Here is a 13031-nt window from a genome sequence, read left to right on the forward strand (position 1 = left end):
TTACACTTATTAATATTTTATGAACATTTTGAATGCCTGAATAGTCTTAAATTGTCTACATAATATATAATATAAAGATCATTTTAGTGGCTGCATATTATTTTATCTCATGGATATACCATAAATTATTTACTCAAAGTCATATTGTTAAACATTTAGGATTGCTGTTGATTTTAAGTAAGACTGATACAATGAACCACCACACACTCATGACCCAGCTTCAAGGATTATCCACTTGCGGTCAGTCTTAATTCCATCTATACTCTCTCCTATCCCCCATCTTACCTTTAAAAGATAAGAACTTCTTAAAAACATAATCACAATACCAGTGTCACACCTCAAAAAATTTATAATAACTTTTTATATCATCAAGTATCTAAGCAGGGCTTTCTCTCTTTGTCTCTCTCTCTCCTCTTTTCCCACCCTTTCTCCTCCCTTCCTCTCCAAACTGATCAGCATTCATATAAGATCCCTATACTATAAATAGCCAATAAGCCTCTTTAATCAGAAGAGATTCCTCTCCATTTCTCTTTTTATTCCCTTGCAATTTATTTGTTGGAGAAAATAAGAAAAAGAAAAAAACAGTTCAATGGATCCTTGGTATTTCTCATGTCCTGAATTTTGCTGACTGTACCATCGTTTATATCATTTAGTGCGTTCCTCTGTTGACTGTATTTTCTAGAAATAGGTACTTAGATCTAGAATTTTGCTCAGATTCCAGTTCCATGTTTTGCAGTATTTCATAGGTAGTATGGTCTGCTGCCCTCGGGTGGTACATCATGTTGGATTGTCAGCCTTTTTCTGATGTTAGCAGATCCATTACTGATCCATTAATCAGTATTATGAAATAGTGATATTCCAATTATAATAGTTTTGCTAATGTGACTAACAGGCAATAGCTAAAATCTTATAGTTAATTTTTGTTAACGTCTATGTGCATGTGTTTATATTTAAGAAAAGTTCCTAAAAATAAAGTATCTGAATTAAAGTAAATTTACATTTCAAAATTACATTCCCCTACACATCACCTAACTGCCCTCCAGGAAAGTTATACTAACTTGCATCTCAATATGAGGTTATCACTGTCTTAAACATTTATGTCAATGTGGTCGCCAAGAATGAGAAATTCAATGCAGTTTAGTTTGCAATATTTTGCTTACCAACAGGATAGAGCACGTTTTCCTTAAATTTAGATTTGTGTTTCTTCTTTTGTAAATTGTCAGCTCTTGTTATTTGATTTTTTTTTTTTGTATCTAACTTTTTTTTTTCTCTTATCCCCCTTGGCTTCTTTGATATACTTTTGTTAAGTATTATAGAAACGTGATCTCTGACGAGGAGTAGCACCATTATAATATATAAAGACACCATGTACCTGTAACATCCAAGTGTTCTCCTCGCTGCGTTTGACCAGCCTAACACTTTATGCAAGATCCTCATCTGCAAAATAACCTGAGAATGACTGACATACTATTTTAGGAATGGTATTTTAGTTCATTACAATGAGGGGATGAGGGAACTGGCCTGGCCTGCCATTGTTCTCAGCAAATGATTTTCATTTCAAGTTTGTTTTCCTCTTATAATTTAAACATTATGCCAAGTCATTTTGCAGTAGCATTATGCTTAAAGAACATAAAACATGATACTAAATAGAGGAGGCTCTACAAAAATCCCTGTACCCCATATAGAAATTATAGGTTCATTCATCTCCTGACTTTGCAAGTATTCTGCACCCTCCTCCAAAGAATGAAAAGCAGTATTTTTATTATTATGTATCTAAAAGGTGGTAAGGAGCCCATCACGTTGAATCACTATAAATATAAAGGTTGACTATTGCCATTTAGGGTCCTGTACCGACACATGCCACCTGTCTTAGAACAGCCTCTCGTGCTGGAATCAGTGATGCACATTCAGTCCAATTTTTTAAGTACATTCCTCTGAAAAGCAGAATTACAAATAATTGAAAGTCTAGGACTGACACATTAGAATTTATGTCATCTAAGCCCAAATCTAAAATGAGAAACAATAATACTATTGAGGATGGGAGGTAGAGTGTTAAGCCTATTTAGTGGGGAAAATACTTAGAACTGAAGAGGAAGCCAAAAGATAAGTTAGGTCTTTGCCACATCAGCATTGATTTGTGCGTTCAGACCATGCAAATGAATGAATCAGTGCTCACGTCAATTAGTTCCAAGTGGTAGCCTGGTTTTCCAACTTCAAGCATACGTAATGGAGATTATATAGCATCTTATGAAAAATGGAAAAGGAAGGAAAGAAGGAAGGGAAGGACAGAGGCAGAAAGGGAAGAAAAAGGGAAAACAACTTGCTAAAAAATATTTTTTAATTTCAGAGAAAACCAACTTTTAATTATTATTAACTGACCACAATGCTCCCTTTCACTAAACTCAGCCCCATAATTATCTTTTCAGTTAACCTCCAGACAAGTCCATCTTGGAATTTTAAGATAATCCCCTTTTAGTGTTTAAGTAAACCGAAATATTCCACATTAATTTCCTTAACAGATTACAGATGATAACAATTGAAAGTGTAATCAGGGGTGCCTGGGTGGCTCAGTCAGTTAAGCGTCCAACTTCGGCCAGGTCACAATCTCCTGGTTCATGAGTTCAAGCCCTATGTCGGCCTCTATGCTGACAGCTCAGAGCCTGGAGCCTGCTTTGGATTCTGTGTCTCCCTCTCTCTCTGCCCCTCCCCCCTCTCTCTTTCTCTCTCTCTCTCTTTCTCAAAAACTAAATAAACCTCAAAAAAAGTTTTTTAAAGGTAATCAAAATTCTAAACTATTTCAAGGAAGAAAGTAAAAAAATTTCACCTCCTTAGAAATGAAAAATCTTCCTCAAGGATGGCTATTTTGAATCATGTGTGTCAAAACTGACAAGGAAGGCTAACTGTGTGGTCTGGGCATTGTTTGAGCTTGCTGAATTCTGCAAGAGAGGGAGTAGGCCTCCCTCATAGACCTACTTTAAAGATTAAATAAAGGAATGCATATAGATCCTTCATACAGTGACTGACAGAGATGTGCTCAGTGAACATTAGTTACTGCTGTCATCATGATGATGATCACCACCATTATATCATCAAAGTGTCTGGAAAGTTTTACATCAAAATACGTGACCTATAGAAAATATTCTGCTCCTCTGGTGAGGGTGCCTTATTATACAGCACATCTGTAGTTTTTATAGTAGCCATCTAGTGAAATCAGTAGTTCTCAATGGTGCGAGGAGGTTGTGACTTTGTCCCCCCAGGAAATATTTGTCAGTGTCTGGAGACATTTTTATTTGTCAAAAAGCAATAGTTGGCTGTTGGGGAGCTGTTGTTACTGGTGTCTAGTGGGTAGAGGCCAGGGATGCAGATAACCATCCTACAGTGCACAGCACAACCCCAGAAATGGGCAACCATGGAGCCCAGATGTTAACAGTGCTGAGGGTGAGAGCCATGCAGGGTCGTCCATATATTCTGAACAAACACATCTAAAAAGAAATATTCAGGCTTGTCCTGAAACAAAAGCTCTGAATTCTCCCATGTATCTTCTTAATTTATATTTAACTACAATGGGATTCTGAAACAATTTACACAAACTCACTTGATGAAATAGGACAGACAAGATCCACTGCCTCCAAAAGCTTACTTTTGTAATCAGTTAGGTTGCCCACTTAAAGAGCCATGAATTTATCATGCTTTTCTTGCATGCTCTGGTAGCTTGTTTATACCTTTTTGGGGAAATTCTTAAGAGGCACTAGCAAGTCCTTACATTTGATGTTGTAATGTCTAGAATGTATATTTTTATCTTAATGATTTCAGTAGGAGAAAAAGGACACTGTGAATACATGTTAGCCATATGGAAAAGACAATGAGGTTTAGTAATTAAAACTGAAAAGGTAAAGAACTATGCAGTAATTAGAACACTGATTAATCAGCTGATAATTTTATCTTGATTAATGCTGCTGGGTTCTCTTCTTATTGACCTGGGAAAGGTAGGTTTAGACCAATTAAATATAAATTATTCTCCTTTTTTTACATTCTGGGCAGCTTTCAGTATTCTAAGTCATACTACATTTAAGAAGTACTATTGAAATGCTTTTACTAAATTGGGCAGTTCAACAAAAGATAGAATTGGGTTTATGTTTCAAATATGCTCATGCTTTTATCTAAGGCTAAATTACACAGAACTGTTTTATTTCAATATTATCCAAAGAATATTAAAATTCAGGTAAATTGCTATTTTTAAAAACCTTCTGATAACATTTAAACAGTTAAAAAAAACAACTCAACTAGATTTTACTAAGTATCATTCATTTTGTTAATACGAGAAATCGGAAGAACTAAAGTTGAATATAACTAGTTATTGCATATAGGGCCTCACTTCTTTTTTTAAAGCTTATTTATTTATTTTGAGAGACACAGAGCATGAGCGGGGGAGGGGAACAGAGAGAGAATCCCAAGCAGGTTCCACACCAGCAGTGCAGAGCCCGACACGGGGTTCAAACCTACAAAACTGTGAGATCATGGAGGTGAAACCAAGAGTTGGACACTCAACCGACTGAGTTGCCCTGGGCCTCACTTCTTGGAATCCTGTGGCTATGCTAATTAACAGGGCACATCATTCCAATATTAAGGAGAACAATCACTAATTCTTAGCCTATCAGTTTTCTTTTTTATTATTATTTTTTTCAGCTTTAGTGAGGTATAATTGATACACAGCCTTGTGTAAATTTTAGGTATACAACAGGATGATCTTATACATGTGTATACTGCAAAATGGTTACCAAAATAAGGCTAGTTAACACATATTTACGTGTGTGTGTGTGTGTGTGTGTGTGTGTGTGGCAAGAATTTTTAAGATCTATTCTCTAGCAAACTTCAAGTTTACAATATAATGTTGTTAATTATAGTCACCATGCTATATATTAGATCCCCAGGACTTATTTTATAACTAGAAGTTTGTATACTTTGACCATCTTCCTCCATTCACCCACCCTCACTCCCCACCAGCAACCACAAATCTACTTTCTGTTTCTGTGAGTTCAGTTTTTAAGTTGCTACATATAAGGAAGATCAGACAGTATTTGTCTTTCTCCCACTTATTTCACTTAGCATAATGCCTTCAGGGTCCATTCATGTTGTTGCAAATGGCAGAATTTCCTTTTCTTCCCCCTATGGTTGAATAATATTCCATTGTGTATATATACCACATTTTCTTTATCCATTCATCTGTTGAAAGACAGTTTGTTTCCATGTCTTCGCTACTGTAAATAATACTGCAATGAACATGGTGGTGCTGTAGTAATATAGTGATTTCATTTTCTTTGGATATACACACATAGGTGGGATTGCTGGATTATATATGTAGTTCTATTTTTAATTTCTTGAGGAACCTCCATACTGTTTTCCGTAGTGGCTGCATCAATTTACATTCTCACCAAAAGTACACAATGGTTCCCTTTCTCCACATCCTCACCAGCACTTGTTATCTCTTTATTTTTTATTTATTTTAATTTTTTTAAGTTTATTATTTTTGAGAGAGAGAGAGAGAGAGCACAAGCAGGGGAGGGGCAGAGAGAAAAGAGAGAGAGAGAATCCTATGCAGGCTCCGTGCTGTCAGTGTGGAGGCCAATGCGGGGCTCAAACCCACAAACTGTAAGATCATGACCTGAGCCTAAGTCAAGAGTCAGATGCTTAACCAACTGAGCCACCAGGTGCCCCAGCACTTGCTCTCTCTTATCTTTCTGATAGGAACCATTCTAACAGGTGTGAGGTGATATCTCATTGTCATTTTGATTTGCATTTCCCTGATGATTAGTGATGTTGAGCACCTTTTCATGAACCTGTTGGTCATTAATATATCTTCTTTGGAAAAATATCTACTCAGGCCCTTTGACCATTTTCAAATAGGATTTTTTGTTTTTGCTTTTGTTTCTGAGGTGTAAGAGTTCCTTACATGTTTTGGATGTTAACCTCTATTGGTATATGGTTTGCAAATATTTTTGCCCATTCTGTAGGTGGCCTTTTCATTCGTTGATCATTTCTTTTGCTGTGCAGAAGCTTTTTAGTTTGATGTAGTCCCACTAGGTTTTTAGCAGCATCACCTCCTCCCGCAATTTTTTTCTTCTGCTTGTTCATTTTTATCTTTGTTGCTTGTGCTTTTGGTGTCATACCCCAAAAAATGCATTGCCAAGACCCAATGTCAAGGAATGTTTCCTCTATGTTTCATTCTAGGAGTTTCACAGTTTGCTAATCAGTTTTCTAGAAGATATCCCCCAATACAAATAAAGGCAGCAACTTTTAAAAAGCTTAAAGCTTCCTGAATTCCAAAGGAAGTATATCAGTAGACCTTATTTTTTAAAATTTGAAAATATCTATAAAAAATAGCCAGAAGGACTAAATGAAAATGATTTAGAAAGAGTAAAAATCTTTCTTTTGTACAATTAAAATGATTTCACTCAAGTGACAGAGAAATTTTGATGAAGCCCAGCATGTAACATTCTCTACCTCTCTAAAATATTTGAAATATTCATGATCAAACAACAAAGCTAAACTAAACACTCTCCAATTTGAAATTTTGTATTTTTCTGTTTCTAAAAAGTTCAGGTTATATGGTGGCTAACTCAATGTCCAAGTTATTGGAATAATTCTAAAGTTGTTGACTAAGGAGATAATAATATTCATTTAAAAATATTCATTGAACTTCCTTACCAGAATCTATCATTATCAGCACCAATCCTCACAACTTATTATGTACTTAATATATACTATGCTTTAAAAAAGATGATTTCACTTAATATTAAGCATAGGATTCTCTATTCGTCTATTCAAGTTGCTATGTTTTATACTAATAATGTTTTATTCATTCACTCATTTGATAATGCCTCCTACATATAAGACACAGAAATGAATGAAGTAGTCCTTATGGACTTTACAAGCTAATTACCTGGAATAAAAATTAAAATTAATAGTACAGTGGAAAACCAGGAGCATTACACCTGTTAGTTCTCTATAGAAGCTAGGGAGCTGATGTCTGACTGGAAATACATAAACAGGATTTCAACTCAGTTATCGAAATTTTGTATTAACTATAACAATAGTTAATACATGCAACATATGTATAGCACTTAGTAATTCACCAAATACTTATTTTGTCCCTCACAAAATTCCTGTGAGTGACATCAAATTGTTGTCCTTATGTTACAGGGGAGAAAAACTGTGGCTCAAAGAAATTGGGTTACTTGCTTAAGCATACTGAATAAGCAGTAAAGCTAAGACTGCAAATGTAAGCTGTGGTGGAAAACCAAACAAATAAAATACTAACCAAACTATAAACACACATGTGCACGCACACGCGTGTGTGCACACACACACACACACACACACACACACAAGATTATACAATAAAGAACCAGGTAAACAAAGCCCATTTTTTCTACAAATATTTACTTCTGTCTACCAGGTGGGCCACATGGAATATGTAGCCCTTTATGTGGGCCTTGACGATTGAGTAAACTTTCAAAAAAATATAGGAAGGGGACTTATGGAGGCAAAACAATGTTACAACACTGCAAACCAAGACAAGATATGAAGCCATGAAAGTATCTGGTATGTTTAGGGAATTACGATTATGGAGGACAATTGAAGGATAGGTCAGTGAGGAGGATGTGTTAAATGAAAGTTGGGACTGTATACTGAAGGATCTATTGGCACTATGCAATAAATATGTACTTAATTGGCTATACCATTAAAAGTTTTAAAGAGGAAAAGGAAATGTATAATATGAATAATGTTGTAGGAAATTAACACTACCAGCAGGAGGAAGAAAAGATTAGCAAGGTAAAAGTTCAACAATTTGCTTATTTCCTCTCAACCTCATGGTGTGTGTGTGTGTGTGTGTGTGTGTGTGTGTGTGTATGTAGAGTAGATAATTCAATATGGGTGCAGGAGAGAGTGACTAAAAGACAAATGTAGGAAGAGGAGAACAGAAAGGTAGAATAGGTCAAGATGCTCCAGGACTTTGACTGCTAATAATTTAACCATTTTTTTTTGTAGGCAGGGTTTCCGGTGCTTATGATCAAATATTATGTTTTTGCTCATTTATTTCCCTCAGTCCCTAGCATTGGATCATTGGATTGTACATGTGGAAAACAAATAATAAATGTTTTTATTAATTAATTGTTAACTTATTAATTTAGTTGCATAAGATTAAATGTAATAAAAAGCAACAGAAATAGGGATTTCTTTGGAAACATAATGTATCCATGTCTAGAAAATAACAAAACAAAAAACAACACTCGTGTTCTACCAAATCAGACAATAAAAAAATAGATTTTAAAGGAAAAAGGATGGTGGAGCACCTATAACTATAACCCATGAAGCCTGTAACAAGAACACAACCATAGCAAGAAAAGAATCCTAATTTTTAAAATACTTGTGTAGTTGAAAAGACACAGTAAGTACTTAATATAAAGACATACTATGATGAATATGGGACTTTATGTTTAAATAATGATGGGTTTAAAAAAAGTACCATGGTAGAAAGGAGTTTAAGGAAAGGTTGCTGAAATATGTAAAAAAAGAACAGAACGACCACAAGGGAATTACTCAATTAGCTCATCCAAGACAGACCACACGGTCAAACCGAGCCAGGGAAAGAGCTTGCAGCCGGTGGGCACCGTAGCCAGTACTCTTCTTCCACGTCTGACACTCTCCACTGTGTTAATGTGTTGAGTCTAAATGTTGTTACTTGGCACAAAATATTAATTGCACATAAGCCCACGTAATTTCCATTCTAAATAGATATCATTCCATGTTTACAAATTGTATAAGAGCTAATTAATGTTACAGAAGTACATATATAGCAGAAGAGACTATAACTGGAATTATTAAATCCTCTAAAATCAACTAAGCAGTCCTTTTTCTCCTTTTCTTAAAATTGAGCATACACTGAAACATATGTATAACATGTGAATAACATAAGTGAAAAATAACTATAAAACAAGCAGCCATACAATCACCATCCAGCTTCAAAGTAACATTATTGACATTTTTGAAGCCACCTCCTGATCACATCAATGTCAGTGACACACACCCAGAGGTAACCACCATCCTGAATTTAGTCTGTATCATTCCCTTACCTTATGTATATTTTATCCTAAGTATTATGTTATTTGATTCTGCATGTTATGTTTGGTTTTACTAATGAAATCACACTGGACATAATCTATGCCTTGGTTTGCTCATTCAATATTATGCTTTTTAGATTTAATTGTGATGATGCATGTAGTTGTAGCACAATCATTTTCAGTGCTGCATAATATTGCATTTCATGAATATATCAAAATTCATTTATCCATTCTACTGGCAATGAATATCTGGGATATTTCCCTTGTTTTTTGCAATTATAAACAAGGTATCTATCCATTATCTTTTACCTATCTCTGGTATGAATGTACAATATTTCTGTCGGGCACATAGTGGTTGATTGTATGGAATTTGCATGTTCTACTTTCTTATATAAGACAGATGGATTCCTGAAGTGATTTTAACTACTTTCATTCCCAAATACATTGTATGGAAGTTCCCACTGCTCCACATCTCTACCAACATGAGACACTGTGACTTTTTTAACTTCTACCAATCTGGCAACTGGAAATGTCATTGTCCTTTCATTTGTGTTTTCATGATTGCTAATGAAGTCACACAACTTCTTTTGTTTGCTTGCTAGCCATGTATCCTTTAATGTGAAGTACATAGTCAGGTTATTCATCCATCTTCTCTTTGGCATTATTTGGCTTTTGCACATAAATTTGTAGAATATACTTGTATATTTCAGATTCAAATCCTTTACCAATGCATATATATATGATAGTACATTCTTCCCATTTTGTGGCCTATTTTCACTTTAATTATTTCTATTCATAAACAGCTATTTACAATTTTTGTGAAGTCAAATTTGCCTTTGTAATTTGCTAATTCTGTATTATCATTAAGAAATCTTTCCTGAGACTCCTGGGTGGTTCAGTTGGTTAAGCGACCAACTCTTGATATCAGCTCAGGCAGTGATCTTGCAATCGTGAGATTGAGTCCCACATCCAGTTAGGTTCCATGCACAGCATGGAGCCTGCTTGGGATTCTCTCTCTACCTCTCTCTCTACCCCTCTCCTACTTGTGCTCTCTTCTCTGTCTCTCAAAAGAAAAAAAAAAATGTTCCTAAGCCAAGAGCATAAATATATTCTCTTATATTATCTTCCAAAAAATTAGAAATTACCTTTCATAGTTAAGGTTTGTAATGCATGGTACTGGCTTTTTTATATAGTGTGACATAGGGAATGATGTAAGGAAAGGGTTTCATTTTTTACCAAGTTGACAAGGAATTGTCTTGAAGCAACTCCTGTAGTCAATACTTTCCACCCCTGATCTGCAATGCCAGTGCTGCCTTAAAGGAATTGGAAGTCTCTTTCTGGCATCCCTCTTCTGTTCTACTGTTATATTAACTAAGTCATAAAACTACCATATGTCTTAATTACTGTAACTTTATAATAAAAATTAGTATCTGGTAGGGCTCGTCCCTGAATCCTTTTCTTCCTCTGTGGGAATATGTTGGCTCTTCTTACCCACTGCTCTTCATACACAATTAAAATCACATTATACAGGTCCATACCAAAAAACAGGAGGAGGAAGAGGAAGAGGGAGAGGAGGAGGAAGAGAAGCAGAAAGAGAAGGAGAAAGAGAAGGAGAAGAAGGTAGGAGAAGAATGAGGAGGAAGAGAAGGAGCAGAAGAAGCGGAAAAGAAAGAAGAATGAGGAGGAGTAGGAGAAGACAAGGAAGAGGAAGAGGAAGAGGGAAAAGCTTTCAATATGTCACCATCAGATATGATGTTATTTTTTTTGGCAGAGACTGTCTGGTTAAGAAATTTCCTTTATACATTACTCAATTAATTCTAAGTTTTTACAACTAATTTATAGTGAAATTGGTCTACAATTGTCCTTTTTTAATACTGTCTTTGTATCAAAAATATAAGTTGGGGAATAGACTCCTTTTTTTCTCTGATCTGAATCTTGTAAGATTGGAATCTTCAGTTGCTTAAAACTTTGGTAAGAAATCCCAGTAAAATTATGCGGTAATGATGATTTTTGAGAAAATTAACTACTGATAAAATTTCTAATGGATACAGAGTGTTCATATGTTCTATCTCTTTTTTAGCCTGTTTTGGTAATTTATGTTAGGTATTTGCCTTTCGTGTGGTCTTGAGTTTGGCTCCATAGAGGTGTTCATAATGTCCATTTATTATCTTTTTAAATCTTGATGAATTTTAATTCTGTAATCATTCTTAATATTATTTGTTGCCCTCTTTCATTTTTTTCATAGGGCCTTTGATTCCATTGGTCTTTTCAAAGAACAAACTTTAGTGTTGTTGATTTTCCCCTATTTCTTCTTTTACTATTTTATTAATTAGACCTCTTATGTATGTTTTTTTTTCCTTTTTCTTAGTATCTCTGGACTTATTTTAAGCTCTTTTTCTAATTTTTTATTAGACATTGATATTGGATCAAACTTGGAAACTTTTCTGTATATCTTCCAGTTATTGAGTATGGTATTCTCTATATATTTCGTCCATAAAAGTTGTTCATTGTGTTGTTCAATTCTGTCTGATCTGTAAACTCCTAAAGAGATGTTTTCAAATTTCCTATTATATTGGTGTACATCGCCAAATATTTTCTTGTAGTTCTATCAATTTTTGCTTTGTATATTTTGAAGCTATAGTTTTGGACACACAAAGTTTAGAATGTTTGTATCTTTCTAATTAAGTGAAACTTTCAGTGTTTTGACCCATTTTATATCCATGTCTTTTCTTTTTGCCTTAAATTGCTTTATCTTGTATGACCATGTCTAGACCAGCTTCCTTTAGTTAATGTTTGCTTAGTGCATCTTCTCCTCTCTTATAACTTAAGTTTTTATGTGTTTACTTAAGGCAGAAATCTATGGGTTTTTTTTAATTCATTATTTTTCTTCCTAATGAGTTTAATCCATTTTGTCTTTTAGCTACAAAGTTTGTTCATCTATATTGTGTAAGCTATATATTTACTTTTTTTACTTGGTGCTTTCTATTTATCCTTTTTGTTGTTGTTTGTTTTTAATCATTGACTTTTATATTGAGGTTTGGTATTGGTTGATATTTATCTCATTACAATTCTCCATATAATTTAGATCTATCTACACATTTGACTTTTAATGGTTACCTTATTAATTTTAATAAGCATACCTAACTTAAAAAGTAAAGATAATCAATCTTCTTTAATGCCTCCCAAACTTTACAACAACCTTGGAACACTTTAACTCCCATCACCTCCTCCAGACAAATACTATTTTGGTGGTAGTATTTCGAGTAATTATATCTTTAAATTAGACTTATATAGTCAATGTTTAGATTTTTCTACAAACTCTCTCTCTCTCAATCCCTCTCTCCCCCCCCCCTCCCTTTCACTTGTCTTGGTATCTTAGATTTTCCAAATGGGATTCGACTTCCTTTCTAAAGGAGCTAGTTTAGAATTCCCTTTGGAAAGGGACTCTTGGTGATAAAGTCTCTCACTCGTATTTCTCAGGCATTTTCCTCATGTTGCCTTGTTTTTGAAGGAAAGGTTTTTGGAAAATTGCAGGTGGATCATTATTTTCTGTATGGTGTTTAAAAACATGATCCCACACTCTTTGTCACCTTTCATTACTAATTACGATGTCTGCTTAGTCTAATCATCTTCGTTTTGTGTGTAAACTGTTTTCACTCACTGAGGGGCTTTTGCATATATTTTCTGGGCTTTGGTGTTCTGCAGGTTCTAGGTTTGAGATTTCTAGGTATGGATTTATTTGTATTTATCCTTTTAGACTTCTGTATCTGAAAATTAAGCATTCTCCATCAGTGCTGGAAATTCCTTCCCATTATTTCTCTAAGCAATGACTCTTCTACATTCCATTTTTCCCTTCTAGGAATCCAGGGAGATATATGTGGTTCTTCCTCCTCATAACACATCTCTCAG

Source organism: Panthera uncia, assembly GCF_023721935.1.
Source record: "Panthera uncia isolate 11264 chromosome A3 unlocalized genomic scaffold, Puncia_PCG_1.0 HiC_scaffold_11, whole genome shotgun sequence".
Classification (NCBI taxonomy): domain Eukaryota; kingdom Metazoa; phylum Chordata; class Mammalia; order Carnivora; family Felidae; genus Panthera; species Panthera uncia.